The sequence below is a fragment of the Nyctereutes procyonoides genome, unplaced genomic scaffold (assembly GCF_905146905.1).
Source record: "Nyctereutes procyonoides isolate TBG_1078 unplaced genomic scaffold, NYPRO_anot_genome, whole genome shotgun sequence".
In the NCBI taxonomy this organism is placed as follows: domain Eukaryota; kingdom Metazoa; phylum Chordata; class Mammalia; order Carnivora; family Canidae; genus Nyctereutes; species Nyctereutes procyonoides.
In genome coordinates this window covers 1316083-1342840 of record NW_026575113.1, presented here as the reverse complement: position 1 = coordinate 1342840, position 26758 = coordinate 1316083, and positions in this window count along the sequence as shown.

The window sequence follows — 26758 nt, the reverse complement described above, 5'->3', positions numbered from 1 at the left end:
TACAGATGCAGTGAAACGCCGGGACACCTGCACCCCAATGTTCATAGCAGCAATGTCCACAACAGCCAAACTGTGGAAGGAGCCTCGGTGTCCATCGAAAGATGAATGGATAAAGAAGATGTGGTTTTTGTATACAATGGAATATTACTCGGCCATTAAAAATGACAAATACCCACCATTTGCTTCAACATGGATGGAACTGGAGGGTATTATGCTGAGTGAAATGAGTCAATCGGAGAAGGACAAACAATATATGTTCTCATTTATTTGGGGAATATAAATAATAGTGAAACAGAATTGAAGGGAAGGGAGAAGAAGTGGGTAAGAAATATCAGAAAGGGAGACAGAACATAAAGACTCCTAACTCTGGGAAACGAACTAGGGGTGGTGGAAGGGGAGGAGGGTGGGGGTGGGGGTGACTGGGTGATGGGCACTGAGGGGGGCACTTGACAGGATCAGCACTGTGTGTTATTCTGTATGATGGCAAATTGAACACCAATAAAAAATAAATTTATTATTAAAAAAAACAGAATCCCCCTTAAAATTTCTTGCTGGACTGGTTTAGTAGTCACAAAGTCCTTTATTTTTACCTGTCCAGGAAACTCTTTATCTCTTCTTCTATCCTGAATGACAGCCTTGCTGGATAAAGACTTCTGGCTTCATATTTTTCCCATTCAGCATATTGAATATTTCCTTCCTCTCCTTTCTGCCCTAAGTTCTGTGGACAGATCTGCTGTGAACCTGATTTGTCTTACCTTGTAGTTAAGAACTTCCCCTAACCCCCCGCCCCAGCTGGTTTCAGGATTCTTTCCTTGTCTGTTTATTTTGTAAATCTGACTATTATATGTGTCTTGGTGATGGTCAGCTTTTGTTGAATTTAGTGGGAGTTTTCTGTGCTCTTGGTTTCCGTGTCTGTATCCTTCCTCAGATTAGAGAAGTTTACATAATTTGTTCAAATAAAACTTCTGTCTCCCCCTCTCTTATTCTTCTGGGACTCCTGTGATATGAGTGTCATGCTATATGATGTTTTATATTATATGTTGTTTATATGATATGTTGTTTTAATAAGTTGCTGAGTTTCTTAAGTCTGCCTCTCTGGTCCATTATTTTTCTTGTTTTTATGGCTTCCACTGGGACTGCACCTCAGTTACAGTATTTTTAATATTGACCTGACTAGATTTTAGTTCTTTTATCTCTACAGCAAGGGATTCTCTAGTGTCTTCTGTGTTCTTTTCCAGCCCAGCTACTATCCTTATAATCATTGTTTTAAATTCTAGTTCAGACATCTTACTTATATCTGTATTGATTAACTCCCTAGCTGTGAGTACTACCTCGTGTTCTTTTTGGAGGAGAATTTCTCCATCTCATTATTTTGTCCAGAAAAGAAAAAAGAAAGACAAAGAAAATATAAGAAAAACAACAATAACAATAACAACCCCCCCCCCAACACTAGATCCTGGGTGTGTTTTGGTCTGCTTGTTAAAAGAATCTAAATCCTGAAATAAGAAAGAAAAAAAGTAAAGTACAATGAAAGTAAAGAAATAAATAAAGTATATACACAGAAATTAAAATTAAACAATTAATAAAAAGGATTGAAGAAAATAAACGAAAAAATAATAAAGAAATAAAGAACAAAGTACAAAGGAAGCTAGATCCTACTTTCCCCGTAAAGCTGAAGCTTTGCATCCCTCTGTGACAGTAAACTTGGTGGCAGCGAGTTGTTTGTGCGGGTCTTTTAGAGGAGGGGCCCATTGAGCTGCTTGTCAGGTGTGCCCTGGCCTTAGCGGAGATGCGCTTGCAGAGCTCGGAGGCGGGGCTCGGTGTAGGCGCCTCTGACCTCCACCAGGTGGCGCTGTTCTGCTCCCGGAAGACGCTCAGCACTAACGGGCGGGATGAGTCTGGGGGCGTTGGGTTCTCGGGCTCCGGAGCTGAACATCCCGGCCCCAGTCTGCGGTGAACCTTCACAGAAGAGCCCTCAAGCCCTCTTGTCTCCGCAGTTTCTGTCAGAACCCTGCGTTCACCCTGCCTGTGTCCGAGTTTTTTTGTTTTGTTTTGTTTTTGATCTCAGGCAAGTGACTGAGTTTCAAAACTCCAAATTTTAGGGACTCCCTGGTGGAGCCCCGTGCTATCCTGCCGCGGAGGGTCTCCTCCCGCTTCTGCCCTTTGCTGGCCCCTCCTCCGAGGAAAGCAATCCCATGACTGCACAGGGGGTTGCAGTTTATGGCCACGCAGGGCAGAAACCTGGCCTCTACCCATTGCTCTCAGCCGGTTTCCCTGCTCTGTGCCTGCGAACTGTTGGAGCCACCCCCTGTGACCCCGAGGATCCTGAGCACACCCTGTCACTCCAGAGGGCCCCCCCCCTACTTCACCACCTGAGCACTTTTAAGGCTGGTGTGTCCCCCACTCCAGCAGACTTCTGGAAGTTCTGATTTTGTGCTTTGCTGCTTGTAATACTGTGAGTAGACCGGTCAGCTGGCTCCCTGCCCCTGCAGGAGATCAACTGATTGCTTTTCTTAAGACTTTGTTTTTCTGTCATCTCTACACCCAACATGGGGCTTGAACCCACTACCCCAGGATCAAGAGTCGCGTGCTCTTACCAACCACACTGAGCTAGCCAGGCTTCCTTTGATTGGTTGACACCTATTAATTGAAGCAGACATGTACCATGTGTCAGGGCAGAAATTGAGCCCACACTTTGAGGTTTGGACCTTGATCAATGTTAAAGAGAGCATAGCTTCCCTGGGAGCCCAGGAAGCGGGGCCTATACCCGTTAAAAGTTGACAATTTCCTCTACCAGTATTCACTTAACTGATGATTTATTTAAAGTGCTATTCAGTGGCAAATGTCATTCTAGGATTGGGATATATCAAGAACGTTCGAGGATTCAGAGGTAGCCAAAGCTCCCCGTCATGGACTCAATGTTCCAGTTGGATGCAGAGATAGGCAAGCAAGCACAGAGATATGAAACATGGCACTGGGGGGCCTGGCTGGCCTGGTTGGTGGGATTTGATCTCAGGATTGTGAGTTTGAACTCCATGTTGTGTATAGAGACGGCATTAAAAATAAAATATTTTTAAAATATATGGATGAACAAATAAACCGTGACATCAAAGGTAAGTGCTTGCTTCAGAAAAAAAAAACTCAAACCAGATGATGTCTAACCTGCAACCTATTTTTATCACCCTCACTTTCACTGCTTTGCCCAGATGATGTCTTCCACAAGTGATGGTCCCACCTGAGTGTGGGACCCAGGAAATCTAACAAAAATCCCCTACCCCTGGACAAGCAGAGCAGGACTAACTCCATTTTGTGCTACACCCGCCATCTCATGTAAAACCCCCCACGTGACCTGCCTGTTGTTTAAGGCACTCCCTCACCCTAGTTTAGCTATTAAGCACACCCTTATCAGAAACCAGCACACTTAGAAATGCGGGACCTCTGACCTGTAACCAGCCAAGAAATGAAAACCCCTCTTTTGCCTGCCAAACCTGCGCGCCAATTCCAACCAGAATAATAGGCCAGTTCAAATGGTCACTATAGGGTGAATCGTGATTCAATCGGCCACCTGCGTGTGGACCAACATGACTGTGCAACTTTCTGCGTATGTTACAATCTCATTGGCCACTGGCCCCTATAACACTGTGCTTCTTAGTCTCAGGGTCCAAGTCCCTGCTCTGCTGTATGGAGTATACTTGGACCCGAGCTCGAGCTTGTAAATAAACCCTCATGTACTTGCATCGGCGTCGGCTCCTTGGTGGTTTCTCGGATTCGCAATATTGGGCACAACATGAGTGGGAGTGGGCTTCTTTTATTGTAAGACTTGTGTTCCCCCTCATTCTGTAAGGAGCGAAGAGCTGTGAAGGCACGAGTTAGGTGGATCAGCATAAACCTAGGCAATAATCATTCCTGAACCTGATATCCAGAGCTCTGCCTCCTTATAGGACCCAATGTCATAAAAAAGCCTGCATTGTCATTGCCTTGGATGAAGGGTGGAGGCTGAAATAGAATTATGAAGAACAAAATAGGGGGAAAAACAGAAGCTGAGAGAGAAGAGGACAGATTTCACCATCTGTACCCTTCGAAGGGATCTGGTGTCCTTTCCTAAGAGGAGCCCACCCTCTGTAAGATGTTTCCTACTGCTCCTCGCTCGTTGTCGGAACCCAGCAGGCACATCTCCATGTCTCCAAAACCTCTCTGCAGTTGTGATTTGTAGCATCTTCAATGTATTCTATCGTGTGACCAGATCATCGTGTATGTAACCATTCTGATGCTGTTTGACAGCATTCAGGTGGATTCCGACTTTTGTTATTTTTGGGCTGTGTGTATCAATCACCATGTAGCTATCTGATCCTTGAGCTGTGTCATCCTAACACCAAAATGGCTTGAAACAACAATCTTTATCATTTCTGGTGCTGGCATTGTGTGGCTAATTGGGTTCTCCTGGTTGACCCTGGGCTCCCTTGTGCAGTGACTTTCTGCTGGAGGGTCAGCTGAGTTTGAAGGTCCAGCTTGGCCACATTCACATGTCTGGCAGTGGGTCCCAGCTTGAGTGCTGGCTGCTTCTCTTGTCCTTGATGCCTCTCCAGCTGGGAGCCAGACCTCAGGGCCGCTGTGTGGGGGATCTCCTGAGGAGCAAGCTACCCATGGGGGAAGCTCTGAGCCTGCCTGTGTGTGGGAGTCCAGGTGGGGTGGGGGATGGGGTCCCTCAGTCCCCTCCGCTGCCTGGCCCCTAGGCCAAGCCCCACTCTCACCCATTCCCTACTTACTAGGGCATGGAGGATGACTTCCACATGCTGGTGCGAGAGATCCAGCAGCACAAGGTGTGCAAGGTGAGCCCACAAGGTAGGGTGGTCCAGATTCGTGGGCTGCAAGTGCCTGCTGTCCTGGGTTCCCTCCAGGGCCACGCAGACAGCTCCGCTGGCCCTCTGTGCCCTAGGAGCACAGGCATGGGGTGAGGAAGGGAGGAAGTGCACCCAGAGTCCGGCCAGCCCGGGCTCCCTGGACAGAGGGAGTACAGACCTCCCAAGGCATTTTGCGCAGACCTAGGTGAACTGAGGCCACTGGCCCCCCCTGGCTGTCACTCTGCCCCAGCCGCATCCTGGCCCACAGGGCACAGGCTGAGTCACGGCAAAGTCCGTGCTGGTCCTGACCCTGATGTCTGGCCGACCTTGGAGGGTACGTGGGAATGTCAACTGTGTGTGCCTGGCGGCCCCTCTGCAGGGACTGGTCAGGGACCTGGATTGTGCCTCTTCCTCCTTTCTGGGGGGTCTGTCCACTCTGCTTGCACAGAGCTCTGGGAGATGCAGAAACAGGCTGGCTGTGCATTTTCACACAACACTTTATTGAACTTTCAACAGCAAACAGGGGCTCAGAGCCTAGTGTGGGTGCCTTCCCCTGGGGAGGGAGACCTTACTGTCCTTTAGGGACAGTAAGAAATCACACGGGGGTGTGGATGCTAGAGTCCCCACCTGGGAGCCTGTGCAGAATTCGGGTGGGGGCGCATCTCCTGAGGTTGGGCCGGAGATGCAGTTCTGAGGACAGCAAACCTGACCTGGACCTGCAGCTTATGGGTTCCCACACTGGACCCCCAGCCTCTGGCCCACTGATGCCAGGTGACTGACTGCTGGACACCCAGCATGTGGAGGAGCCTACCTCCTAGTGTAGATGAGGGTGAGGCCCACCGGCCTGCCCCTGCTGCCCCTGATATCCCTGGCTGGGGTGTCCCATTATTACCAGTGCTGCCCTAGGTCAGCGACCTAGATCTGTGGGGCATGCCCAGGTCCCAAGAGGCCACATACTACTCTGAGAGGGCTTGCTCAGCCTGGGAGCAGAATCCAAGACTGGCCAGGGCAACAGGGGGCTCGATCCCATCAGTTTTCATTCTGACCCTGGGGGGGGTGCTCATGTTGACCCTGCTCCCACAGAGCCCAGGGAGAGGCCAGCCCAAGTCCCTCTGGGTCAGGGGCTTGTGTCCTGTGTGGGGGGTGCTGCCCTCCAGGAAGGACAGTGAGACAAGGCAGGGCACAGTGATGGCTGGCCAGAGCCTCAGGGCCCCCACACTCACCATCACGCTCTGCTCCAGAGGTCCATGACCATCGAGCTTCCCTGTGGATGTGGAGGTCAGAGGGGTCAGGACATCGAGGCCAACCCCGCTAGTGGTCCCTGGAGAAGAGTGTTCATCGCAGCTGACACTGACTGGGGTCCTGGGATGGGATGGGATGTTGCATCCAACCCCACCTGGGCACCAGGAGGGGATGGAACATCAAGGCCAAAGCTGCCCGTGGTCCCTGAGAGCAGGGGATGTTGTGGCCGACCCCACCCAGGGTCCCTGGAGAGGAGCAAATGTCGTGGGCAACCCCAACCCGGGCCACAGGAGAGGAGGGGACATTGAGTCCAACCCAGACCAGGGTCCTGGGAGGGACAGGATATCGTGGCTGATACCAATCGGGGGCCTGGGAGGGGACGGGATGTTGCATCCATCCCAGCCCTGGGTCCTCAGGGAGGAGGGGACGTCCCGGCCGACCCCACCTTTTTACCTGGAGAGAAGGGGACGTCGTAGCTGACCCTGATTGGGGTCCCTGGAGGGGATGGGATGTCATGTCCCACCCCTACCAGGGTCCCAGGAGGATTTGGGTCATCGCGGTTGACCCCAACTGGGGTCTTCGGGGGTGGGGGGAACAGGATGTCGTGGCTGAGGAGGGGCTGGTGCCACCAACCCCGACTGGGGTCCTTGGAGGGGACGGGGCATCGTGGCCGACATTAACCAGTGTCTCTTGACAGGAAGTGACATTGCAGACAACATTGTCCAATGTCTCCGAAGTGGAGGATATAGCAAGGGCGACACTGTCCAGTGTCCCGTGAGAGGAGGAGTGAGCATGGCCTATACAGACTGGAGTCCCCGGAGAGGAGGGGACAGCATGGCCAACATAGCCCTGGGTTATGGGACAAGAGGAGACAGCGTCACTGACCCTGTCTGGTGTCCTGGGAGAGGAAGCGACAGTGTGGCAGACACTGCCCATTATCCCAGGAGATGTGGGGCTGTGCGTTTGACAGTGCCCAGTGCCCTGTGACAGGGGTGACAGCGTGAACGACATTGCCCAGTGTCCCCGAAGTGAAGAGGACGGCGCAGCTGACACACTTCCATGTTCCAGGAGAGGAGGGAACAGTGTGGCAGACATTGACCAGTGTTCCCTGAGAGCAGGGCATAGCACTGGCGACACTGCCCAGTATCTTGGGAGAGGAGGTGGCAGTGTGGCCGACGCTGCCCAGGGTCCTGGGAGAGGAGGGGACAGTGTGGCCACATAGCCCAGGGTCCCGGGAGAGGCAAGGACAGTGCAGCCACACTGCCTGGGTTCCTGGGAGAGGCAGGGACATTGCGGCTGACACTGCCCATGTCCTGGGAAAGGAGGGCACAGCGGGGCCAACACTGACCGGGGTCCCAGGAGAGGAGGGAACAACATGACCAACAATGCCCAGTGTCTTGGGACTAGTGGCATCAGCACAGCCAACACTGCCCAGTGTCCTGGTAGGAGTGGGACCGCGCAGCTGACACTGCACTGTGTCCTGGGAGGATTGGGGACAGTGTGGCTGATACTGCCCAATGTCTCTGGAGAGGACGGGACACCACGGCTAACACTCTCCGATGTCCAGGGATGGTAGGTGACAGCACAGCCAACACTGCCCAGTGCCCTGGAAGAGGAGGGGACAGCTGGGCCAACACTGCCCAGGGTCCTGTTAGAGTAGGTGACAACACAGGCGACACTGCTCATCGTCCTATGAGACTAGGGGACTGTGTGGGCGACACTGGTGAACTGGGAGAGGAGGGGACAACACGTCCAACACTACACAGTGTCCTGAGAGAGGAGGGGACAGCACGGCTGACACTGCACAGTGTCCTGAGAGAGGAGAGGACAGTGCTGCGGACACTTCCCAGGGTCCTGTGTGTGGATCAGACAGCTCAGCTGAGAGTGCGCAGTGTCCTGTGAGAGTAGAGGAGGACAGCGTGGCCGACACTGCCTGGTGTCTGTGGAGGAGGTGACAACGCTGCCTACACTGCCCTGTGACCTGGGAAAGGAGGGGAAAACACAGCCTATACTGTCCTGGGTCCAGGGAGAGGAGGGGATAGTTCAGCCTCGCAGCACTGAGATCAAAAGTCCCACACTCCACGACAGAGCTGGCCAGGAGCCAGGCGACCCTTGATCGATTTTATTTGTTTATTTGCTTGCTTGCTTGCTTAGGTATATATTCATTCTTTGGTTTTTTTTTTTTTCATTCATTTTAATTTATCATTCCTTCGTTTATTTTTTATAGATTATCTTTATTTATTCATGAGAGACACACAGAGACAGGCAGTGACAGAGGCAGAAGGAGAAGCAGGCTGCCTGCAGGGAGCCCAATGCGGTAGAAGGGCCCCAGGACCCCAGGATCACGACCTGACCCCAAGGCAGATACTTAATACCAGGAGCAACCCAGGCATCCCTGTTTCTTTAATTTTATGGGAGGCAGACAGGCAATGTGTGTTCAGAGGGACAGAAATAGAGCCCTCTGCTGAGGGTTTTCCCAGCCATTTGGACCCGGGTCAGCGTGAAAGCCAAGGGAGCAGGGCCCAGAAACATTCAAAGCTGAGAATTTCCTTCCTCGACAGTCATTTCAGATGCTTGATTGAAAGTGGTATTGTATGACCAACATCTTTCCATGTTCGGGTTCTCGCAAGACCCAGAGAGCTAAAGCTCCCAACTTCACATAGGGTTGCAAATTGGATGTAGAGATAGTTGGGTATGCAGGCAGGGAGGGAAACTGGCAGTCCGGTGACTCCAGGTGTGAGGAATATGGGATCCCAGGGCTGCTGGGACACAGCCTGCTCCAGATCCACGTGGCTCAGTGGTGTTTCCTGACTCAGGACCAGCGCCAAAGAGGGGCCTTGGGGATGTTTACCTCCTTCTCCCTGGGATGGGGACATCTGCACCACTAGGGTGCACACCCCCACCCAACCCATCGCTGGAGCCTTCCAAACCACCCAGGCTGCACCGGTCCTGGTTCCGGTTCCAGCCCCAGGAATGGGCGCACTTGGAAATGTCATCTGAGGTGTCCTGCAGCCCTCACCCCCAAAGACCCAGAACACCGGATGGTGGGAGCTGTTCCCAAACAGATGTAGAAAGCTCTGCAAACCGAAATCCGTCCTTCCTGTGTCATCTCCCAAGGACCTGGCACCATGTGTGGAGAGAGACCCTTTGTTTCACCGTCACCTCTACAGCAAAAAAGGACAGTCCTCAACACAAGAAGAGTCAGTGGGAATCAGTCCCATCTTAGCCTATTCCCTAGACTGGGATCTTAGGGTGTGTCTAGAGATAGAAGTAGAGCACAAGGGTAGCCTGGGTGGCTCAGCAGTTTAGTGCCTGCCTTCAGCCCAGGGTGTGATCCTGGAGACCCAGAATCGAGTCCCACCTCAGGCTCCCTGCATGGAGCCTGCTTCTCCCTCTGCCTGTGTCTCTGCCTCTGTGTGTGTGTGTCTCTCACGAATAAATAAATAAAGTCTTTAAAAAAAAAAGTAGAGCGCAAGGTCGTGTGTGGGAGGAAAAAGAATATGCAAGACTGTGGGTGGCAATGGGGAGTAAGAGGGGTGTACTAGGGATGCCTGGGTGGCTCTGCAGTTGGAGTATGCCTTTGGCTCGGGGGATGATCCCAGGATCCGGGATCGAGCCCCACATCAGACTCCCTGTGAGGAGCCTGCTTCTCCCTCTCCCTATGTCTCTGCTGCCTTCTCTGCCTCTCATAAATAAATAATCTTAAAAAAACTGTGGAGATGTCTGGGTGGCTCCTTGGTTGAGTGCCTCCCTTCAGCCCAGGGCATGAGCCTTAAGTTCCAGGATTGAGTCCCACATCTCGCTTCATGCATGGAGCCTGCTTCTCTCTCTGCATATGTTTTTTGCCTCTTTCTAAGTAAATAAATAAAATCTTAAAATAAGGAAATAAATAATAATAATAAAAAAGAACAAGAGGTCATGTGTGAGAAACACACAAGACCATGTTTGGCCATGGGGAGTAGAAGGGGTAGACTAGGGACGACTGGGCTGCTCAGTGGTTGGGTGTCTGCCTTCAGTTCGGAAGATCAGATCCCTGTCTTCCTGGTCCAGGGATCGGGTTCCGCAGCAGGCTCCCTGCGAGGAGCCCGTTTCTCCCTTTGCCTATGTTTCTGCCTCTCTCTAGTCTCTCACAAATATAAAATCTGTCATAAAACAAAAAGAGGGGGTAAAATAGGCTCGATTGGGGTCAGCTGGGGTGTGGAGTCAGTGGGCCTGTGCTATGGGCTATCAGACTCCAGTCCCAATGGCACAAATAGCACAAGTTACAAGTGTGAGGACCTCGGGCGGGGCAGTGGCAAGGAAACAGCTGCTGGTCGTGGGGAGGGGAGGCAACTCAGGGGCTCAGGTCACCTGATTAAGCAGGAGCCGCGGGGGGCGGGGGCAGCGTGGGAGACCCGAGCGGCTGGTCCACCTGGCTGGCCCAGAGACTCAGAGCCCCTGCCGAGGATGCAGCCACCACTGCAACACCCTTGGGCCGCCCAGGAAACGCCCATGGGACACTTCGACAGGATCAATTGGGAGGGAGGAAAAGGGAGCAAGGGCGCGTATGCCCTCCAGCCTCAACTTCCCCTCTGAGAAAGGGGCCACGAGGCTGCCCCCATGACATGAATGTGCCTCTGAGCCAAGGCCCACCAGCTCTCCCCCTTCCCTGTCCCAACCTGAGTGCCCCAGCGGGGTGTGTGCCGGCCGACCAGATGTACTGGACACCAAGCGGTGGGTGGGTACACACCCCCTTTGCCATTCCCAGGGACCCAGCCTCCCCCCAGGCCTCAGGGCTGGGCCGGGAACCTCCTTGCTCTCACCAGCTGGCTGGCCCCAGCCAAGTGGGGTGCTCTCGCCAGACCTGGTGACCACCCTGACGCGCAGAGTGGTGGAGGTGCAGAGGACTGACTGGCAAGTGGACTCGTGAGAGGAAGGATGGAGCAACGGAGGGGCAGGCTGCAAGAGCCACACCTCAACCTATCTCCTTTTGCGGCAGGAAGACCGTAGGGTAGACAAACCCTTGTGTCAGGGGCTGACTTTCAATAGATCACAGGCGAGGGAGCTGCTCTGCTACCTATGAAACCCTGGCCCAGAAGCAGGTCATCTACGAACAGTTTAGCACCGGGTTCCCCATGAATGTGCATTTCGTGACAGGCAACAGGGTGGCCTCCTTTCAGCTGCACCCTGTTTCCCAGGATGTGGGGCTCTCTGCACCGGATCCAGGTCCTGGTGCAGGGCTGGGCACGCCATGCCATGCCAGATGCTCACTGCGGCCGGCTGGCAGGGATGTCAGGGACCAGCTATCCGAGGCCAACCGAGGCCCCATTGTGCTGCCTTATCATTCTGCCTGGGCGGGATTCTGACTTAGAGGCGTTCACAGTCATAATCCCACAGATGGTAGCTTCACCCCACTGGCTTCTCAGCCAAGCACATACACCAAATGTCTGAACCTGCGGTTCCTCTCGTACTGAGCAGGATTACCACAGCAACAACACATCCTCAGTAGGGTAAAACTAACCTGTCTCATGACTGTCTAAACCCAGCTCACGTTCCCTATTAGGGAGTGAACAATCCAACGCTTGGTGAATTCTGTTTCACAATGATAGGAAGAGCCGACATCGAAGGATCAAAAAGCGACTGGCTTGGCTGCCACGAGCCAGTTATCCCTGTGGTAACTTTTCTGACACCTCCTCTTAAAATTCAAAAGGTCAGAAGGATCGTCAGGCCCTGCTTTCACAGTCTGTATTTGTCTTGGAAATCAAGATCAAGTGAGCTTTCGCCCTTCTGCTCCCCAGGAGATTTCTGTCCTCTCTGAGCTTGCCTTAGGACACCTGCGTTACCATTTGACAGGTGTACCGCCCCAAACTCCCCACCTGGTACTGTCCCCGGAGCGGGTTGCACCCAGCTGGCATGGACAGGCACTTGGCGCCAGAAGTGAGAGCCCCTTGGGGGCTCGCACCCCTGCCTCACAAGGTCAGCGAAAAAACAATAAGAGTAGTGGTATGTCAATGGAGTCCTACAAGGCTGGCAGACATCGTCCAGTCCCCTTGCAGGGACAGATGGGTGTTGGGGGCCTCCCACTTATTCTACACCTCTCATGTCTCTTCACCATGCCAAACTAGAGTCAACAGGGTCTTCTTTCCCTGCTGATTCTGCCAGGTCTGTTCCCTTGGTTGTGATTTCACCAGATAGTAGGTAGGGACAGTGGGAATCTTGTGTATCCATTCCTGTGCGTCACTAATTAGATTACGAGGCATTTGGCTGCCTTAAGAGTCATATTTACTCCCGTCGTTTACCCACGCTTTTTTTAAGATTTATTTATTTATTTATGATAGACAGAGAGAGAGAGAGAGAGAAGCAGAGACACAGGAGGAGGGAGAAGCAGGCTCCATGCCAGGAGCCTGACATGGGACTCGATCCCGGGACTCCAGAATCGCGCCCCGGGCCAAAGGCAGGCGCTAAACCGCTGGGCCACCCAGGGATCCCCTTACCCGCACTTCATTCAGTTTCTTCACTTTGACATTCTGAGCCCTGGGCAGAAATCACATCGCGTCAACACCCACCGCGGGCCTTGGTGATGCTGTTTTAATTAAGCTGTCGTACTCCCCTGGTCCGCACCAGTTCTAAGTCGGCTGCTAGGCGCCAGCTGAGGCGAGGCGACATGCACAACCGTGGCCTGGGGGTGGACCCGGTGGGGGGACCGGCAGGCCGACCACCTCAGTAGCAAGGGGGGCGGGGGCGGGGGAAGACAGGGGCTGGGACTCCCGTCGTCGCCTGCGCCTGCCCCACAGGTGTGTGGTGAGGCCTGCTGGGCTCCCTGGGTGTGCCCAGGACACCCAGCACAGCTGGGACAATCTATGGGAAGGGCCCCACTTGCGTCTGGTGTTGCTGCTGCCACCACTGGTCCCCCAGAGGCCTGGGCCCCTGTGGGCCCCGGTGGGTCCCTGTGGGGGTCTCCCCTCCATCCCACCTCCCCCTGCCCCCACCCTGGGAGGGGAAGTGTGGAGAGGCGAGTTAGGGGAGGCGAGCAGGATGGGGCAGAGGGCCATGGGGGCGGGCTCGGCAGGGGTGTCCCAGGCGGGGTGGGTGTGGGGGTGGCAGAGCCTCCTCCAGCCTTGGCTTGGCGCCCCAGCCCAACCGACCCAGCCCTTAGGGCCAATCCTTATCCCAAAGTTACTTATGGATCCGGCTTGCCGACTTCCCTCACCTACATTGTTCCAACATGGCTCAGGCTGTTCCCCTTGGAGACCTGCTGTGGACATGGGTACGGCCCGGCGCGAGACTTACACCTTCTCCCCTGGATTTTCAAGGGCCAGCGAGAGCTCACTGGGCACTGCTGGAACCGCGACGCTTTCCAAGACAGGGCCCCTCTCTGGGGCGGACCCATTCCAGGCGCCCTGCCCTTCACAAAGGCAGGAGAGCTCTCCCCGAGCTCCCGCCCGCCTCTCCGGGTCGGTTACCGCGCTGGACGCCTCTGGGCGCCCTCCTCCGCCACTCGCCACTCCGGATTCGGGGATCGGAACCCGACGCCCTCCCAATTGGTTGAGGGCAACGGAGGCCATCGCCCGTCTCTCAGGACCGACTGACCCATGTTCAACTGCTGTTCTCACGGAACCCTTCTCCAGGAACCCTTCTCCACCTCGGCCTTCAAAGTTCTCGTTTGAATATTTGTTACCACCACCAAGATCTGCACCTGCGGCGGCTCCCCCCGGCTCACGCCCTGGGCTGCCAGGCTCACCGCAGCGGCCCTCCTACTTGTCGCAGCATAGTGTCTGCGGGGTGGGGGGAACCATGGCGGCCCCACTCCTGTCCCTCACACGCATGTCACCGACTGCCAGCGACAGCCAGGCATGGGCTCGATACTCCAGCGCCTTCCATTTTCAGGGCTAGTGGATTCAGCAGGTGAGTACACACTCCTTATCGGATTCCGACTTCCATGACCACTAACTCTCCTGCTGTCTGTGTCATCCAACACCTTTTCTGGGGTCTGATGAGCGTCGGCATCAGGCACCTTAACCCAGTGTCTGGTTCCTCCCGCAGCGCCAGTTCTGCGTACCAAAAGTGGCCCACCAGGCACTCGCATTCCACGCCCGGCTCCACGCCAGCGAGCCGGGCTTCTTACCCATTTAAAGTCTGAGAATAGGTTGAGATCGTTTTGGCCCCAAGACCTCTAATCTTTCGCTTTATCAGCTAAAACTGCGTGGGTTCCTGTCGAGAGCACCAGCTATATGGAGGGAAACTTCAGAGGGAGCCAGCTACTAGATGGTTCGCTGTGCTTCGGTCAGGGCATGGTGTCTGGAAACCCCCAGGTCCCACGGCGACCCACTGGTGTCACACTGGGGACAGTCCGCGCCCCCACCCGCGCCCGTCTCTGGGGACAGGAGTGGTGGGGGAGCAGTCGCGCCATGGGAGGAGCGACCTGGCCCCAGCAAAACCGACGTGAGCCCGGGGGGGGGGGGGTCCCCTCTTAGGGGACACTGCAGGGGTGGGCGCGGGGGAGGAGGAGAGCACGGAGATGGTCTGCTCCCTTGCCCCGGGATTGGCGAGCACAGCTGGCGGCTGCTGGGAGCTGTTACCCGGTTGGGGGGGGGGGGCCGAGCCCCCCCCCTCCCCGTCCCGCCCCGCCCCTCCTCCCAGGCAGTCCTGGGGCAGTCCTGGGGCCAGTCGCCATGCACCTCGGTGATGGAAATGCGCCAGGCGGCCGCAGGTCGCCGTCAGGGGGGCAGTCCCCCGCTGACCCCACCCCCAGCCCTGCCCGCCCACCTCGGGAGTGGGGACGACCGGGAGCCGAGGAGAGGAGGAGGGTTCGGGAGGTACCGGAGCAGGAAAGAAGCGCCAGACCTCCCGCTCGGCCGACCCACCACGCGGCTGAATCCTTCAGGCCGACTGCGCGGACCCCGCCTGTTTACCTTTTAATGGTTTCATGCCCTCTTGAACTCCCTTCAAAGTTTTCCACTTCCCCTTATGGGACTTGACTCTTGTGCCGGTATTTAGCCTTAGATGGAGTTTACCACCCGCTTTCGGCTACATTTCCGAGCAACCCGACTCCGGGAAGACCCGGGCGGAGCGCGGGGGCCGCTCCCGGCCTCACTCCGTCCCGGGCTGGGCCCAGGTCAGAAGCACTTGGGCCCCCGCGAGCCGCGCCGGGGTGGGTCTTCCGTGCGCCACAGGTCCCGCGCCCCACCGCGGGGCGGGGATCGGCGCTGCGCTCTTCCGTTCACTCCCCGTTACTGAGGGAATCCCGCTTAGTTTCTTTTCTTTTTTTTTAATAAATTTTTATTGGTGTTCAATTTGCCAACATACAGAATAACACCAAGTGCTCATCCCGTCAAGTGCCCCCCTCAGTGCCCGTCACCCAGTCACCCCCACCCCCCGCCCTCCTCCCCTTCCACCACCCCTAGTTGGTTTCCCAGAGTCAGGAGTCTCTATGTTCTGTCTCCCTTTCTGATATTTCCCACACACTTCTTCTCCCTTCCCTTCTATTCCCTTTCGCTATTATTTATATTCCCCAAATGAATGAGACCATATAATGTTTGTCCTTCTCCGATTGACTTACTTCACTCAGCATAATACCCTCCATTTCCATCCACGTCGAAGCAAATGGTGGGTATTTGTCGTTTCTAATGGCTGAGGAATATTCCATTGTATACATAAACCACATCTTCTTTATCCATTCATCTGTCGATGGACACCGAGGCTCCTTCTACAGTTTGGCTATTGTGGACATGGCTGCTAGAAACATCGGGGTGCAGGTGTCCCGGCATTTCATCACATCTGTATCTTTGGGGTAAATCCCCAGCAGTCCAATTCCTGGGTCCTAGGGCAGATCTATTTTTAACTCTTTGAGGACCCTCCACACAGTTTTCCAGAGTGGCTGCACCAGTTCACATTCCCACCAACAGTGTAGGAGGGTTCCCTTTTCTCCACATCCTCTCCAACATTTGTTGTTTCCTGCCTTGTTAAGCTTCCCCATTCTCACTGGTGTGAGGTGGTATCTCATTATGGTTTTGATTTGTATTTCCCTGATGGCAAGTGATGCAGAGCATTTTCTCATGTGCATGTTGGCCATGTCTATGTCTTCCTCAGTGAGATCTCTGTTCATGTCTTTTGCCCTTTTCATGATTGGATTGTTTGTTTCTTTGCTGTTGAGTTTAATAAGTTCTTTCTAGATCTTGGAAACTAGCCCTTTATCTGATACGTCATTTTCAAATATCTTCTCCCATTCTGTAGGTTGTCTTTGAGTTTTGTTGACTGTATCCTTTGCTGTGCAAAAGCTTCTTATCTTGATGAAGTCCCAATAGTTCATTTTTGCTTTTGTTTCTTTTGCTTTCGTGGATGTATCTTGCAAGAAATTACTGTCGCTGAGTTCAAAAAGGGTGTTGCCTGTGTTCTCCTCTAGGATTTTGATGGAATCTTGTCTCACATTTAGATCTTTCATCCATCTTGAGTTTATCTCTGTGTCTGGTGCAAGAGAGTGGTCTAGTTTCATTCTTCTGCATGTGGATGTCCAATTTTCCCAGCACCATTTATTGAAGAGACTGTCTTTCTTCCAGGGGATAGTCTTTCCTTTTTTATCGAATATTAGTTGACCATAAAGTTCAGGGTCCACTTCTGGGAGGAGGGGCAAGATGGTGGAAGAGTAGGGTCCCCAAATCACCTGTCCCCACCAAATTACCTAGTTTCTTTTCCTCTGCTGACTAATATGCTTAAATTCAGCGGGTTGCCACGTCTGATCTGAGGTTGCCTCTCGAAGAGCGTGCCCAGGGCAGGGTGTGCAGGACCGCAAGACTCGGAGAGGAGGGTAAGGTGAGGCAACAGGCCTCAAGGGAGCACCCCAGGCAAGGGAGCAAGAGCCTGGGGTGCAGCCCAGGGGCCCTACTGGGCTTGGGGGTCGGGGAGGAGACAGGAAGGGGAAAAGGAGGGGAGCAAGTATGGGCTCGGCAGGGCACACGCGTGGAAACGAGGGAAGGGGGCACTGGCATGAGCTGGGTCGCTGGGGGCATCGGGCAACACAGTTGCCCCTGACCGCTGGCCCGCAACATCCCCGCTGCCGCGCCACGCACGCCGCACCCGACTTTCTCCTTCCTCGCACTCGGCGTTTCCCCACGTGCTCTCCCCGGAAGCCTTCTCCCTAGGCTATGGACTGGTGGTGCCTTCCACCGCACACCTCTCTTCTTCCCGGGACACTGCGGGCGTGGGGCTCGCAGCGTGGTGCGGCCGCAACCCAGGGGGGGCAAAGTGGGCAGCGCCGCGGCATCCCACGGGCCAGCGACGGGCACGAGTCCTCTGGGCGCGGTCCCGCGCACAACTCGGCCTGGGTGCGAGCTGCCCCATGAGGCGAAGGCAGGGATGGCCAGCGGGGAGGGGAGGGGTGGCATGGACCCCAGGCGCGCGGTGGCAGACTGGGGCGTGGGGGGGGGTTGGGAACGCAGCAGGCACGACCGAGGCCACCGCTGCTGGGGACGTGGCAGCAAGACAGACAGCGTTCCAGACCCGGGCCTCCTGCGCGCACCACGACGGACCACCACCCACCAGCGCCGCGGGACCACAACTCCCCTAATGCACAACCCAGGGGACCCCAAGGCGTCGTGGGGCTCGAGGAATCTCCCCCAGAGGGAACTGCGTTAGTCACGGTGGGCGTGAGCTCTTGCCGCTCTCCCTTTCTCACAAGCGGTGCTGCCCGCCCCCCACCCCCAGTGCTCCCCCGCATGTCCATAGTCCATACTCGTGCCCAGTAGGACAAGACAGGGAGGGAGCGGGGAGAAAGTGGTGGGGACTGGGCCTGGACAGGGGAGGGGGACGGAGGCGGCCACCTTGTCTGCTCTTAGGTGCCCGGAGCGCCCTGCAGATCTGCCTATGAGGGAACCCTCAGCTGCGCCACCTCTGGAGGGGGCGATAAGACCCTGCAGGGGTGGTGATTGATTGCCAAGTGACGCTCAGACAGGTTTACCCCGGGAGGAACCTGGGGCCACAAGTGCATTGGAAGTGTCAACGATCAATGTGTCCTGAAATTCACATTAATTCTCAAAGCTAGCTGAATTCTTCATCCATGCGGAACCCCAGTGATTCACCGCTAAGAGTTGTACAAGTTTTGAGTGGAGGGGGAAGCCCCCCCACCCGTGACACATCCCCTGAGGCCCTCATCCCCTGAGGGTGTCTCTGGCTGGCCAGTAGGGACACAAGGGGACCAGACACCAAGCAGCTCAGAAGGGTTGGACAAGGAAGCATCCAGCCACCGCCCCCATGCACATGAGTGGGGGACGAGCTTAGACAACCCCACAGGCACCCAAGGGGTTCCCACCTGCCCTGTGCCACATGGGGGATGCGGGGGGCACACATGCATGGCCCAAGGCCACCAGGCAGCCCCCTACTGGTGGCTGCGAGGACCATGGTTTGGCCCAGCAACCCCGCCCCACTGGGAGTGGGGCTTGGGTGGCAGAGTCTGGGGAAGAAAGGACTCTCCCCACAGGCCGACTTTCCTGACCCCAGGTGGATGGGTGACCCCCAAAGTTCTGTAAACCTACGGCCAGGCCATCCAGGCCGTCCAGGCCATGCTAGGTACCTGGACAGGGGAGTGGGGAATGGGAGGAGGTAGGGTGGAGGAACAAAGCTACAGGCTGCCACCTATCCATTCTGGCCACGGCAAACACGCTGCAAGGGGCCCATGAGGGAGGCCCTGCCAGGCGCCACACCACAGGCCCCTCCACCACTGGTCCACCGGTCCGCCGGTCTGCCAGTACTCTCCCAATTGAGACTTAGAAAAATCATCACAGTGGTTTGGGCCAGGGGAAGGGGGGGTGCACAGGCAGAGACATCCCTGATGGCCAGACCTCAGCGGGGATTTGCACCCTGACCAGGCCCCACCTCCTCAGGGGGGCCTCGGAAAACTTGCTGAGAAAATTGGTTACGACCTCCAGGACCCCACGTGCTCCCACGGCCAGGCCCAACGCATCATCCATGGGCTTCCCGTCTAGGCTCAGACCCGTCCGGTCCCCATCGCCTGGGTGGGACAATGGGAGAGAACCACAGGACACGGAAGGCCCAAAGAGCGGGCGGAGCCACAGGACGGTCAGAGTCCGGACACCAGGACACACCCCCACACGGTCACACCATCCCATTCCCCCACAGCGGCCCAAGTCGGTCCGTGAGGGCAGAGGAAGAGCCACCAGCAGGTCTGGTCGACCTACCCAGGCGGCCCCCACACCATTATCTGGGAGCGAGGTGGAGGCGAGAGAGGCGATAGCACTGCTCCCTCTTATACCTGGAGGTCTAATCTCCATAGAGCGGATTGCGAGCCGATGCCCCCGCGACAGCGGGATGCTCGCCCTCTAGCCACCGGCCTCCTGGAACTTGTCGGACACTGCCACCAAATCCCATCCCTTGCCAGCGCCACCCAGGCTGGGGGGGACACGCTATATAAAAGCGGCCGCCAGCTGGCGCCCAACAACAGGCACGAAAGACGGCGGGACAGATCCAGACCGCCGCGTGACCTCCTTCCCAGCCCACCTCGGATCTAGCCTCTCAGCCAGGGGACGGCAGAGGGCCTCGGGGGCACCCGGCCATCCACCGCGCGAACCCTCGGCATCCCAGGGAAGCCTTGGAAAACTTGTCTGTGCCCGCTGCCGCCCGGAAAGGGGGCTGGACTTGCCGCGCAGGGCTCCCAGGAGGATTCAGACACATTAGGAGGTCAGGGAGGGACTGTAGAACCAAAACCAGGCGAGGACGGACTCCTAGAACAATAATGGATGCACTGTTCTTCTTCTGTCCTTCCAAGCATAGGAACAAAGCTCAGGAGGACAGATGGGGGTGACTGACACAGACCTACAGAACAGTGCAAACACAATCCCTCTCTGCACATACCAACAGGTGTGGGGAACATCTGTGCCTTTGCAGGCAAGTGTGCCAATAAGAGCATCAGTTTGGCATCACTGACCTTAGCTATACTACACACGGGGTGGGGGGGATGGGCAGCATGGTGAGGAAGGAGGTTAAAATAGGCATCCACTACATAAATCCAGTTCTGGAACATCCATACAGTCCCCGGGGAGAGAGGGGGAAGCAACTGGAAAAGAGGTACATTTTGGTCATGAGCTGGTCCAGGATATTAAGAGGAAAGGGAAAACAAGGCATAGAACTTCCTTTGGCAAGTAGGAAACTTCTTTTCTTTCTTTTTCCTTTTTTTTTTTTTTTGTGTGTGTCTTTTGGTTTGATTTGGTTTCTTTTTCTTTTTTCTTTTTTTTAAAGGATTTTATTCATTAATTCATGAGAGACACAAAGAGAGAGAAGCAGAGACATAGACAGAGGGGGAAGCAGGCTCCAAGCAGGGAGCCCAATGTGAGACTCGATCCTGGGACTTGATCCTAGGACTCCAGGATCACACCTTGGGCCGAAGGCAGATGCTCAACCACTGAGCCACCCAGGCATCCATGGGTGGTTTTTCTAGTCCAGGTTTTCAAGGGCACCTGGCTGGCTCCATGTGATTCTTGATTGGCAGCGTCCTGAGTACCAGCCAGCACCACATCTGCCAGATGGGTGTGGAGAACACTTAAAAATAAAAAGCTTTGGGATGCTTGGGTGGCTCCGTGGTTGAGGTTCTATCCCTTTAGCTCCAAGCGTGATTCCAGAGTCCCATATCAGGATCCTTGTGGGGAGTCTGCTTCTTACTCTGCCTAGGTCTCTGCCTCTCTCTCTGTTTCTCATGAATAGGGGAATTTTTACAAATCTTAAAAACCAACCAATCAATCAATCACAATAGAAAGCATTGAAAACCAACCAAACAAAAGGGACCACAGAGGACAAGGAGAAGCAATCACTATCAAAGATAGACATCTGTGAGAATTAGGCAGTCATAGGAAAACAAAGGGTGGAGGCAGAGGATAGGACCCTGGAGGTGACAAAACAGCATCCTATCTAGGTGCTACTACACTTTAACGCTTTCTGGGACTTTTCCAAAACTTCACCCTCCAATCCAGGCAGGAGAGGGCACGAGCCTCTCTAGCAAGAATTCCTCTGATTAAAGGGAACTCTTAACACCTTAAGCAATGTCACCAGTGGACCATGGGCTTCCATTTATTTCATTGTTTTTAAAGATTTTATTTATTCATGAAAGACACAGAGAGAGAGGCAGAGACACAGGCAGAGGGAGAAGCAGGCTCCCCACAGGGAGGCCAATGCGCGACTCGATCGAAGGCAGGTGCTCAACCACTGAGCCACCCAGCCATCCCTGGACCATGAGCTTTTAAGGGTTTCATTCCCTAGCTTCTCTCTCAGCCTTCTTCTCACCTATATGAATCCTTGATCCCACTTCACAGCTTCCACCAACCCCGGGATGAAAACTTCCCTGTACATCATACATCCTGAGCACTATGAAAGCTACTGAGGAGATACCGACAAGAGAGAAATCAAGAAAGTCAGGTGACTTGGAAGGCTGGACAGACATCTAGGGGGTGGAAATTGACTGAATGTCAGACACTTGAAAAGAAGGGTTTTCTTTCAAAGGAATCCTTCCTTAGTTGGCTAAACTATGTGCATTATGGATATTTCCTCCACTTGGAAGTCAGCTGAGCAGAAGGCTGCTCAGCAGGAGAGAGGTCATGGGTGAAGACCTCACATTGGTTTTTCAAGGACACGTATTGCAGGGCACCTGGTGGTGGCTCAGTCGGAAAAGCCTGCACCTCCACACAGGATGGGTGCACAACCCGAGGGCCAGCACAGCACCATAAGGGTGTACACATGACCTCGACCAGTTAGACAGGCAGGGGATTCAGAGGCACGATGGTCCTCTGCTATCGCCTCCTCTGGGTCCCCCTGGACTGATCTGTGGGAGTGGGATGGCTGGGTCCTCCAGTAAGAGTGTGTACAGCTTGAAAAGGCATCACCCCTATCCAGGGCATTTCTTGAGTTGGCAGCTGAGAGCCAGTGGGGCAGCACCAGCAGGGAGCAGGCAAGACCATGAAGGAGGACTGAACCAAAGACGCTGGAAAGGACGGCTTCCCCAGGGCACCACCTTGACCTCCACCCTCTCAGCCTCTGGGGCCCAATCCCAAGGACTAACTTGAGGTCAGACCAATGAACAAGGAAAAGGGACAGATGAGTTTGTCCCCGACAAGCCTCACATGGCAGGCCCCTCCTGAGCAAATAAAGACCCCGAAGAGTGGCAAACCCTAAATGCTTGTCTATTGGGTTGAACAAGGAGAAGAGATTGTGGGAGAGGAACTCAACTATGTGGGGAGGCTAAAAGAACATAAGGATTTTCTTTTTTTTTAATAACAAAATCTATTTGTCCAGAATTCTCATTTTCATGCTCAACTTCCTGTCCTTGAAGATAAGAATGTCACTCACTCCCCGCCTGGCACTCCCCTCCAAAGCACCTTCCAGGGGCATGGGACAGGGTGTGCTTCTCAGGAGGAAAGGGAGCAGAGTCAGCACAACTTCCTTCCTCCTGCTGGGGGGTGGCGGGGGCGGAGGTTGTGTGTTTCTTTGCTGCTGTGGCTACTTTATAAAAGTGTCTATAGTTCGGGATGCTGAGGTGGTTCAGCAGTTTAGCACTGCCTTTGGCCCAGGGCTGATCCTGGGGTCCCGGGACTGAGTCCAACATCAGCCTCCCTGCATGAAGCCAGCTTCTCCCTCTGCCTGTGACTCTGCTTCTCTCTCTGCCTCTCATGAATAAGTAAATAAAATAATAAATAAATAAATAAATAAATAAATAAATAAATAAATAGTGTCAATGGTTCAAAACAGTATTCTGGTTTCCTTATAAAGGAATCCAAGTCTTATTTCAGATTTGACTTTTGACAGGAGAAGGGAGGGCAGCTCACATTTTCTTCTGCCATGGTGGAGAAGCATAAGATGGGTGCAGACCTATGCATATTCTTCTCTGCCGTTGGGGTGAGCAGAGGATTCGGATTCAGCTCTTGAGGGTTGGGATCTAATTTCTACATGAACAATCGGGCAAAATATGAGGTGAATGGAGGGGGAGTAATGGTTAGAAGAACATGGACAAGATTGGCTATAGATGCAAGAGTTTCCAGAGCAATGATTTCATCAGAGGCATGTGAATATCAAAGACTTCCAGGGACCATGTTTATGGATGCCTTGGTGTGTAGGTCCTTTCAAATTGACAGTGCTTCCCAGATTAGGAGTCTCTCATGTTCTGTCACCCTCACTGCTATTTCCCACTCATTTTCTCTCCTTTCCCCTTTTTTCCCTTTCACTGTTTTTTATATTCCCCAAACGAATGAGGTCATATAATGTTTGTCCTTCTCAGATTGACTTACTTCACTCAGCATGATACCCTCCAGTTCCATCCACATTGACGGGATGAACACTGGGTGTTATGCTATATGTTGGCAAATCAAACTCCAATAAAAAAATATACAAAAAAATTGACAGTGTTACCATCCAGTGACTTTACTATATTGTCTCCAGCTCCCGTGAGCAGTGTGGTCATGCAATGATAATATGGGCCTAATGGGGGATGGAATTGTGCCAGAGAAAGGGAGACAGCACCAAGCCATTGGGCCTAAGGCATATCTAAGAGAGTGACTCTCTACAGTAGATTGAGGCAGAAGGAGGCCAGTTGTATTTTTGTTTTGTTGGTTGGGTATCTGTGGCAATGGGGTGGGGGTGGGTAGTTGTTTGTCTGGACAAGATGAAAGAACTCTTTGAATAGAAGTAGTTGCACAAGGGGTCTATGGGATGGGAGGGTCAGCCCATTCACTGAGAAAACATGAAAATCAGGCTTTTTAAGAACTAGGCAACAAAAATGATAAACTCAGATGGAAAATTCCACATCTAATTGGGGTTCCAGAGAGTGCTGAGAGGGCCAGAGGGCCAAAAAGCATATTTGAACAATTCAGAGCTCAGAACTTCCCTAATTTGAGAGGGAAACAGGCATTCAGATGCAGGAGATAGAGAGGTTCCCCCCCCCAAAATCAATAAAAACCATTCAATATTCAACACCTCAACATTTAATAGTGAAATTTGCAAATTCCAAAGATAAAGAGAAAATCCTTAAAATAGTGAGAGACAAGAGATTCCTAAATTATATGAGGAGACATATCAGATTAACAGCAGATCTCTCTTCAGAGACCTGGAGGCCAGAAAGGGCTGGTAGGATATATTCAGGGTCCTAAAGAGAAGAACATGCAGCCAAGAATACTATATCCAGCAAGGCTCTCATTCAGAATAGAAGGAGAGATAAAGAGCTTCCAAGATAGGCAGAAACCGAAAGAATATGTGACTACCAAACCAGCTCTGCAAGAGATATTAAGGAGGACCCTGTAAAAGAAAGAGGAAGTCCAAAGAAATAATCCACAAAAACAGGGACTGAATAGGTATTATGATGACACTAAATCCATATCTGTCAATAGTAACTCTGAACATGAATGGGCTTAATGATCCCATCAAAAGACGCAGGGTTTCAGACTGGATAAAAAAGCAAGACCCATCTATTTGCTGTGTACGAGAGACTCATTTTAGACCTAAGGACACCTCCAGCCTGAAAATGAAAGGCTGGAGAACCATTTACCATTCAAATGGTCCTCAAAAGAAAGCAGGGGTAGCCATCCTCATATCAGATAAATTAAAGTTTATCTCAAAGACTGTAGTAAGAGATGAAGAGGGACACTATATCATACTTAAAGGATCTATCCAACAAGAGGACCTAACAATCATGAATATTTATGCCCCTAGTGTGGGAACTGCCAATAATATCAATCAATTAATAACCAAAGAAAATACATACTTAGACAATAATACACTAATACCAGGAGACTTCAACATGGCCCTTTCTGCAAATGACAGATCTTCTAAGCACAACATCTCCAAAGAAACAAGAGCTTTAAATGATACACTGGACCAGATGGATTTCACAGTATTTACAGAACTTTATATCCAAATGCAACTGAATACACATTCTTCTCAAGTGCACATGGAACTTTCTCCAGAAGAGACCACATACTGGGTCACAAATCAGGTCTGAACCAATACCAAAAGATTGGGATTGTCCCCTGCATATTTTCTGGCTTTGAAACTTGAACTCAATCACAAGAAGAAATTTGGAAGGAATTCAAACACGTGGAGGCTAAAGACCATCCTGCTAAAAGATGAATGGGTCAACCAGGAAATTAGAGAACAATTAAAAAGATTCATGGAACCTAATGAGAATGAAGATACAACCATTAAAAATCTTTAGGATACAACAAAAGTGGTCCTAAGAGGGAAATACATCGCAATACACGCATCCCTCAAAAAATTGGAAAAAAAACCCAAATACACAAGCTAACCTCGCACCAAAAGGAACTGAAGAAAGAACAGCAAATAAAACCGACACCAAGCAGCAAGAGTTAATAAAGATTCGAGCAGAACTCAATGAAGTAGAGACCAGAAGAACTGTAGAACAGATCAACAAAACCAGGAGTTGGTTCTTTGAAAGAATAAGATAGACAAACCATTAGCCAGCCTTGTTAAAAAGAAAAAAGACTCAAATTAATAAAATCAGGAATGAAAAAAGAGAGATCACCACCAATACCAAGGAAATACAAACGATTTTAAAAACATATTATGAGCAGCTATAAGCCAGTGAATTAGGCAATCTAGAAGAAATGGACACATCTCTGGAAAACCACAAACTACCAAAACTGGAACAGAAAGAAATAGAAAACCTGAACAGGCCAGTAACCAGGGAGGAAATTAAAGCAGTCATCAAAAACCTCCCAAGACACAAGAGTCCAGGGCCAGATGGCTTCCCAGGGGAATTCTATCAAACGTTTAAAGAAGAAACCATACCTATTCTACTAAAGCTGTTCTGAAACAAACAAACAAAAAGGGACAGAATACTTCCAAACTCATTTTATGAGGTCAGCATCACCTTAATTCCAAAACCAAAGACCCCACCAAAAAGGAGAATTATAGACCAATATCCCTGATGAACATGGATGCAAAATTTCTCAACAAGATAGTAGGATAATAGGATCCAACAGTTCATTAAGAAGATTATTCACCATGACCAAGTGGTATTTATCCCCAGGATGCAAGGCTGGTTCAACACTCGTAAAACAATCAATCATATCAACAATAGAAAAAACAAGAACCATAGGATCCTCTCAATAGATGCAGAGAAAGCATTTGACAAAATACAGCATCAATTCCTGATCAAAACTCTTCAGAGTGTAGGGATAGAGGGAACATTCCTCAGTATCTTAAAAGCCATCTATGAAAAGCCCACAGCAAATATCATTCTCAATGGGGAAGCACTGGGAGCCTTTCCCCTAAGATCAGGAACAAGACAGGGATGTCCACTCTCCCCACTGCTATTCAACATAGTACTGGAAGTCCCAGCCTCAGCAATCAGACAACAAAAAGAGATAAAAGGCATTCAAATTGGCAAAGAAGAAGTCAAACTCTCCCTCTTTGCAGAGACACTATACTGTACCTAGAAAACCCAAAAGCCTCCACCCCAAGATTGCTAAAACTCATACAGCAATTTGGCAGTGTGGCAGGATACAAAATCAATGCCCAGAAATCAGTGGCATTTCTATACACTAACAATGAGACTGAAGAAAGAGAGATTAATGAATCAGTCCTATTTACAAATGCACCCAAAAGTGTATATATATATATATATATATATATATATATATATATATATATATCTTATTAAATTCAACAACAAAGAAACAAACAACCCAATC